The following is a 9,058-nucleotide window of genomic DNA, read 5'->3' as shown; positions in this document are numbered from 1 at the left end:
CCACACACTGTCTTGGCTGTGCCTTAGGAGGACGATGGTATGAAGTGCAGGCTCTGATGGTGCAGCATGAGTTAAACCCCCAGGCTGTTTGCTTTTAGCAGTGCAGGGTCTGAAGTACAGAGCAGTTCTGACTCCATTCCAGCAGAAGCTGTGCAGGATGCTTGCTCTAGCTCTGATCACACTTCTGTGCATCCTATGAAGGCAGCCAGGGAGGAATTTCTATGTAAATTTAGTTCTCGAATAAATAATTCCTATGTCCTTGCTTATGAACAGGCATATATACAATCCATACATACAGCTATAAATACAGTTTAGAGTTGGTTGGTTATTTACACATAGATACAGATGGTTGTGTGTAACAACCTGTTGTAAACTGGCATACATCTCATTGTAATTATTTTTATCTAAAAAATTGGCAAAGAATCTCCTTCATCCATTTGGTACGCACTATTCAATGTACGTTCTTAGAACAGGAAAAATCACCCCTCAGAAGCCTCCCAATTTGCTTTTCTGTGAATATTCAGTTTAACTGAATTTATATATTTAGAAAGTATAAAATCAGTACAGCCAAGGAAGGTATAAAATGTTAAATAAATCTGAAGTCTTTGCATGTTATTAAATGGTTTTTAAGTTTCTGTCTTCCCAAGTGGAAATGGAGATTGTGTGTTACAGTGTGACATCATATGTGCTCTATTTTAAACTGTATTATGGCTTAAAATATTTTACTACTAAAGGAGAAACACTCGGATCTTAAGGCTTAGAGTAAGAGCCAGATGTAATTGTAATGTGATGTCTTCCAGCTGCTACTGTGCAACATACCAGCAGAGCCTTTCCTGTTGGCTGCCAGGGTTTATGTTACATTTAAACTTGAGCTGTTCTGGTAATGTGGGGCATGGTTCCACTTCCCTACACCATCATGGTGTAGTGTGATGATACATCATCAACCTGGCGCAGCAATGAAGATGCCTAGTAGGGCTTCCCCAGAAGGTTCTGAGCATTTTGCTTGCACAGACAGCAGATATGCTCTTGAATTCTCTCTTCTTGCTTCCCTTAGCCCTATATGACCTTTGAGAGTTTGGTCTTAAGCATTAAAAGGACTCCCAAGAAAAAATCTTGCAGATTATGGTGACTTTTCATTCTGAAACGACAATTTCTTTGCTATTTCAACATCCTCCTTCTTCAATACCCTAATTGTAACCAGAGAATTCTATCTATTTGACGTAAAGCAAGAGGCTTTAATGCTAGCAAATATGAGATCCCTAAAGAAACAGAAACCTCTAATGTGTGGAGGCCTGTTAGCCTTGATATATGATATAACCACAACTGGCTAGGAGGGAGAGGGGCAAGACGGAGAATCCTGTTGATTTGGTACATTTATTTAGCAGGTTCAAGCCCAGAAACAAGATATAGTTTGAAGATATTTGAAGAGGATATGGTAGTACAGTGGAATAAAAATCTATAAATCTTTCACACTAGATGTGTTGCTTTGCCTATCCACTTAAGCCATCCATTCTGCTTTGTCAGAGCTTCTCCACATAATCAAATTCCCTCTCCTGGCTACAGCCCGTGGTGCGTACAAAATAAGATGGAGGCAATGGAGGGGAAAAAAATAGTATAGAAAGTCAGGAAGAAAAAGGAGAGAAAACAAGATGGAAAGAGGAAAAAAGAAGCAAATAAAACCAGATTGTGAGCTAGTACTACCTTCCTACAGACCCATGATAGTGAAAAATAAGGTACAAACCACATCAAGGCTATGCTTTAAAATGCTTGGCTTATTTTCACTGCTTTTACTCCAGCAAGGTATTATTGGTGAGCATCCAGCAAAGAAGACACCCTCTTAACTTGAGAAGACCTTAATCCATACTGAAAAATACAGCTGCGACCAACCAGAGTTGTTCAGTGAGTAGTAATGCTACTTACTGGAGTAAGGCAAAAAATGGGGGAAAAAAGTATGTAATACTTTTTTGAAACTGTGGGGGAAAAAATGTGTCTGTGGAAAAAGGTAATTTCCGAGTTGAAAACTAACCAGGAAAGAGGCTTGAAATAGTGGAAAATAGTAAACGAATTCCTGTGAGATGAACTAACATTGTGCCCTGCAATGAAAAGTAATTGGAAAGTAAAGAAAACAAGGGGTTTTGAGCCAGAACATGACAAAACCCATCACAGAGTCTCTGATCCCAGCTAGCCCACACACTTCTGGTGCTAGGCACCTCTTGGAAGAACAGTCTGTCTCCTGTTTGACCCAGGAGAGTTCACAAGAATTTATAAACGACAGCTGCCTCTGCTGAAGGGGACCTAATTACTGCATTGGTGCTGCCCTTTCCAAACCCACAACTCCAAAAGCTGCACTTGTCTGAAAAGCTTTTCTGAACTTAACCGTTGTCTTATTTTGCAAGTTTCCTGTCAATCACATTTTATTACCACCTTTTTTTGCGGCGGGGGATGAGATGACAGGGGATGGGGTTGAGATTACCCTTCCGTAGAAGAATCCCAATGCCGTCAGGAACCTTCCTGTAAACCAGCGGATTGCCGAGACATAAATTTCTGCTGAGATTAAACCCTATGTGCTCATTGTCTCCATGCAGGAAAATTTGTATGTGCCTGAAATTTGTCCATCTTTCCTAAATGTACTAGCTGGTCTAATGACTCTTGTGGAAAGAAGTAATATTTTATTTTGTATAGGTCTCTGGGGCATTATTCTTACCAGTTTATGAATTATAAAAATGAGTTACAAGGCCCACCCCCCATCATGATGGTCTGTAAGTCAGTTAGCTTCCTCGTGCCTCATCTGGAAATGTGATGCCAAAGGATGAGTGCGTGGAAACTACTGACAAATCTGGAAGAGCCAGTGGTAACCTGAGAAGTTACCTGAGAAGGCAGCTGGCCTGTGAGTCCCTGTGTCAACACACAGGTAGCTAAAGTATCTGTGCTGAGGAGAAATGCCAACAGAGCCGCAGCATCCCAAAAGCATTTAAGATACCAGTGTGCACCCCAGAACAGTGGTCTAGTTCTCACTACCCCACTCAGTGGTCTGAGTGTGCTGCAGCAGCTCTCTTCAATCAGCAAAAAAGAACGAGTCCAGACATACCCATGATTCATTCTGATGAGATGAGATGGTGATACTGGCTCCTATAACCCATGATGTCCCCACCCTCGTAGACAAGGCCATGTACTTTGGCCCCTAATAGGAACTTCATGTACTTACTAAAAAAAATAAATCTCGTCTCAACACCCTTAATGTTTAGTATAAGCTATTTGCATCACAATAACATGGGTAGCAATAACATTGAGAAATCAGCACTGCTTTTAACTGCTGGGTCATTGCCCTTTCACCGATCTATAATTCCAGACCTTTTCTAAGGGAATGTTTTCCCCAGAGTCCTGTAAGGGAATCTTACATGGGGAGATCTTATGCGATCTTAAGAAGCAAAACCTGTGAGTTGATTGAGGAGTTCTATAAAAAATTAATTTGAGATCTGGTTTGCGTAGGCAACTCTGGTCTTAGAACCTCATAATTACTGCCAGTAGGACTGCTTTGTTCAAAGTCATCATCTTTCCTTCTTTGCTGCATGGTTCCTCATGCATGGCTGTTTAAATTCTGTTTATTTGCATATAGGATCACTTCCATGAACCCAGACAGTGGGGTAGTATGTAGGTAAATCTGTGTGCTAACTTAATGTGCTGCTGATTTTCATTAGTGCCATGAGAAAGGGCAGCTGAAGCTGCTTCAGGCCACTACATTTCTTTAATAACGAGGTTAGAGCATCTGTGCAAGAGGGCTAAAGCCACTGCTAATAGTTCCAAGTTGTTATGTCAGTGAGTAGACTTGGTACAACACCAAAATGCTTTCTTTGTTCCCACCCTAACTCTGAAGGAGGTAGCTAACAGTTGAAGTGGTTGCTGCTTTACTGTTTACTGAATGTGACCTGACCACCACACTTTCCTTTCTATGTTGCACCAAGGACAGACGAAAGTACGTGTAAGTCCTCGTGAACTCTGGTGATTTACTGCTCCGCGTGTAACAAGTCTGTCACCAATTTCAGTGTGTCTTCACATGGAAAGCTGCAGGCTCTGGTGGCTGAGAATAAGGTTCAGCCTGCTCTGATGCTCCAGCCTTTTGAAAATGGATGGGCGGACAGATAGCTGGAGGTAGCAACTGCTTGGCCTGCCAGTTTTAGATCCTTGCCCATTTTAAGGCCTGTTTATTCCTCACTGAACTGTACAAACGTCTTCACACAGTTAATCCCAGGGAGCCTGCAGCCTGTGGCAGAGCCTGGGCGTTGGAATCTCTCTGTCATACGGTACGGCTGGCTCTCAACAGGGGTTGCATGCCCAAGCTTAGTGGCACTGTGAACATGCAGTCATTTGCAATCACTTTGGTTTTTTTCAAGTGACAGTGAGATATCACTTACAGCTATTCAAATAATAGAGTGAAGCAGCTGTTTCAAGGAAATATCTTATAATTGAGAGAAGCATTAAATGTTGCAGTGACTCCATGACTCACTCATTTACTTGGGATCCTCTTGCTAGCTGCTCCGCAGGTGCAAAAAAGGGAATTCCAAAGGCAAGTCAATATTTGGGTCTTGTTTTGTTTAGAACTAACTGGTTTCCAAAACCCCACCTTTATTTTAGTATGAGTCTATGGAAAGAATTTTCCATTTGTTTTGAATAATTTTCAGCTCGGTGGAAAAGACCTGCACAAGTGTTTGGGACTTTTTGATTATGAAAGATTCTTCTATTGAATGTTATGATTGTGACTTCAGAGTCAAAGACTACTACAAAATATCTAGTGTTATTTTCCCTTGGGAACAGGCTTTGCCTGTAAAGGAGCATTTGATATTTCTCGGTCTTAGTTCAACTTTTCAGTCTTACAATAGAAGTGCAAAGTAACTGAATTAGAGATGCTCTATAAGAACGTTTACTCTCCTTATATTTTAGCTTCCTGTGGAAGATTATATTTTTTAAGGCAGGAACAGAAATACAGACTATCTAAATGGATTGGAAACTAGCATGGGGCTTGCAACACTTTCGCTATCTGCCCTGTCTGACATAAGGTCACCAATTTCACTGTGCCTCAATTCCCTTATTATTAAAGAACTTAATATTACTCACCTGCCACAAGCTTGATATTGTAGGTATAAATATTTTTAGGAGCTCAGATGCTGGAGAAGTTGAGGCTATAGAAGTTATTTAGGCATAATTTAGCTCATTTGGTGTATCAGAGTCTAATTCTCTAATACCTATAACATACTTCCACAATCAAGGGCAATGGCACTAGTGATATCACATTGCATGTAAGAAGGCAGGAATAATTTACATTCTTGTACCTTATGCATTTCATTTTCAGTGAGAGCCTTGAGTATTTCTTCTGCTTGGTTTAAGAAAATTTACAACTGGAATATTGCACTGCTCTGCAAAATGCCCTAACCACTGTATTAACAAAAATTCTAAGTTTGGGGAGCCTGCAGATAACTGAAGCTGTTTCTTCAAGCGCTTTGTGCCAACAGAGCGGGGGCCAGAATTCAGACCATAAACCTTAATCCAAGAGTTTTATTTTTCCAAGATATGTGAACCCCAAAGTAGGTACAACAAATGAAAGGACCTCATTAATCTGAGTTTGTGTTTCAATGAAGCAATGAAGAGAATTGCAAAAGGCAGAGAGGTGTGCTATTTGTTTTAGCTGATACAATGATGTAGGAAGAGGCTTTTCCTCTCACACTTGCCTTTTGTCACGCTTGCCTTTTGTCCAGAAACCCTAATTCTGAATACTTCCGGACAACATGAAACACTGGATCTTAAAGCTTTTCTCAAGCAGTGAGGAAGTACTTTTCAACTCATAAGTAACCATGTTCAGAGAGGGCCACAGTTTGAAGTCTCAGGTAATAATTGTAACCAGAATTAAGCACTCAGCCCCAGCAAAGGCTTAAAATAAGAGCCATTTTTTCAACCAGTGTAAAACATTGTAAGTCAGTTGATGACAGCATTGCCATTCCAACCTATATGGAATAATGATCTAGCCCAAAAAGGTGATAAGGCTTCCTCCAGCCTCTGAGTTTAAACAGGGTTATTTTGGACATTTCCTTTGAAGCAAGCTTTTACAAATGCTTTTTTCTTCCTTATGAATATGCTTGGTAAATATTCTCGTACCAGCAACCCCAGGCCCACTCAGAGCCCTAGTTACACCAGAGGAATAGCTATGTGCCATAGGTCCGAGTGCCTCCCAGCAGGTTTTTCAATATTTCAGTTGAAAGTTCAAACCATGGCTTCTATAACCGCATGTAACCAGACCTCAAATGAACTTGGTCTTTGCAGTAGCAACGGACCCTGAGCATTTACAGAGTAGTTCTCTAATCTCCAGAGCTATTCCTGCTCCTCAGGATTGCCTGTCCTTATGCTTAGGACATGCACTTTCAGGGCCATCCTCTGAGTGAGGGATCAACAGGAGGTCTCTGCACCTAGTGCCAAGCACTCACACCACTGTTTTGCAATTCTCTTAAGGACAAAGCTTTGTGCCTGCCTGCAGATAGAAACAAGGGAAGAAACATTTCTCAGCATGCTTATTTGATTAGAGTGCTCATTGCAAACAGGTGACTTGTTGCAGGGGCAGCTTTTTCATCTAGGGAGAGAACAGGAGGTTCATTTTTCTGGCTGCTGCTCTCAGAGCTTCTTGAGACAGTGACTTGCATAGAAAATCAAACACTTTGCATTCACGATGTGATTTTAAAAACAAAAATTAAAAACCCGAGATACTGAGGGTCTGAATACTGAGAAGGAGGAGAGAATAGGATGTAGCTGTCTTTTGTCTTTATTTTCTGGTCAGGGAACATGTTTTGCTCATGGTAGCTTTGTGATTCATGTGGATCTCAGGGAAACTGGCCAGATCACAGTAGCATGTGCCACACAATCCTCTTATGTATTTCTCTAATTATTATGAATTAAGAAAGCAGGCTAATGAAGTTTCATCCCCTAAGAAATACATTAATTCACATTTAATCAACATGTTTTAAAATGTTCTTCGCCACCCCTGGCCATAGGTCAGCCAGTTAGCTAAACTAAACCTGGGAGAGCACAGGGCCCTGAAAGAATAAAAATCTAAAACCAAAGGCAGGATGGGCATGAAAAATAAACTAAAGCATGAGCCAGTGAACCGCATATACCCTTTATCTTTGTGGTTCAGAAAAGGATTTTTTTTCCTACTGGGAAGTGAAGTGCAAAGAGACTTGATTTTGACATTATGTGTTCCTCTGAACCTACAATGGGACAGGAAGGAGGCACACATCAGGTGTCAAGAAGTTAGGCTTTAAGAGAAAATAATGTACTGATCTGTCTGTACCAAAGGGTTTTCATGAGTTGGAGAGTAAAAGCAAAGAGGAAACAGGTCTGGATAAAGCATAAGATTTTTCATTATTTGTTAAGAAAAGCCCAAACATTTCTTGTGTAGCATGCAGGAATGATCAATTAGGTTAGAAAAGTTTGTCTATCCCTGTTTTGGGGGTCATTCATCCCTACATCCCTACAGTGTAGTGTAAAGTATCCACAGGATTCAAAGATTTGAGGTCTAATTATTGAATAAAGCTTCATATGAGCTACAGAGGCCACAACTAGTCTTGAAGGCCTGCACAATTAGTCCATGGTGGTTTTCCTTTCTTTAGCAGCCAGAGAGGCTGGAGCAACTGTCCATGCCTGGAACATAAGACCCTCTGACATTTAAGGACAGCAGAGTCTTTCATGAGCTAAAGCAGCAAGGGCAGAATATACAGCATGATTGAAAAGTACTGAGCTTCATGTCATTCTGCTTGTCTCTGCAAACAAGTCACTGTAGGCAGGTCCCCTCTTTTAACCTTGGGAAGGCTGTATTCTTGCAACACAGCTTTCTCCTCGCCATGAGGAGTGTGAAAAAATTCCTATTAAGGATTAGCTAGTGAATAGCACATCTTGTATCTTTGTCATTTAGGAAAAAAACTTTGTCATGGAAGCAAGATTATGTATAGGGTGGATTTTGATTCTGCTGTGTTCCTCTATACGTCAATAATGGAAGATGAATAATGCTTAAACATCAAGAGACTTAACTAAGTGTTACCCAGGCTTAAATAACAAACTGAACTAATTTGTGTATGCTAAGATTTTGTAGTGAGTTAGACAGAAAGTAACTCTAGGCTCAATTATCCACAAGAGCATTAAGAAACTGTGTTTACACAGCAAGGGACCCTCTCTGAGCAACAATTCCTGATAGAGGCTTCAGAGCTCACACACCTCAGTATGGGGAGGAAAAGACCTGCTCACCTGCTGGTTATACAGAGGTGAAACCCCCCAGAACATGAGTTTCTCTGAATCTAGTTTTTATCAGCCACAGCCACACAGAGAGGGATAGCATTTCCATTCCCAGAGGAGTCCCTGTTGTCAGCTTTTCCCTTGCATATGGCATATGCCTTCCCAGGGACTCTTTGCTGCGGAGCTGTCCCATGTAATATGTGTCTTTGATAGAAACTTCTCTTCTTGCAAAACTTCTAATAATGGCTTTACAAAACAAAAACACCAAACCCTTGCAATTTGCTGAATTCATGTAAATAGTACACTTCACTCCTTGCATTACTTTGACCCCCTGCGTCTTTCCGTTGAAGCTCCTTCACTGAAATCTTAGTTAATGCACCAAATCATACTTAGACTGAGTTCCTCCTGCTGTTGCCAGCCTAAACGACTTAATAGCATTCATGGTTTAGTAGGGCGGTATCTCTTACCACTTAAGGATCTTAGCTGTAACCCAGGTTGACATTCAACTCTCTTCAATTTACACTGCTCAATAGCACTTTCCCAGATGAAAGCGTATGAAACACTAAACATCTGTTCATTGCCCAGTGAAAGCTAGTTGTCAGCCTACACCTTCTTGCTACCTCATCAGCTGGCCAGTTAGCACTATTTCAAAGCTCAAGTGCTTTCATATGCTAGAAGGTTTAATACCTTGGCTATTCAGGCATAATAATGTGAAAATACTATTTTGTTGTTACTGGTTCTATGTTTTAAACAAGCACAGGTTATGTGAACATATTTGTGTAAGTAA

Source organism: Phaethon aethereus, assembly GCF_964289735.1.
Source record: "Phaethon aethereus genome assembly, chromosome: Z".
Taxonomy (NCBI): domain Eukaryota; kingdom Metazoa; phylum Chordata; class Aves; order Phaethontiformes; family Phaethontidae; genus Phaethon; species Phaethon aethereus.
The sequence above is the reverse complement of the archived record's forward strand: the minus strand, read 5'-3'. Positions refer to the sequence as shown.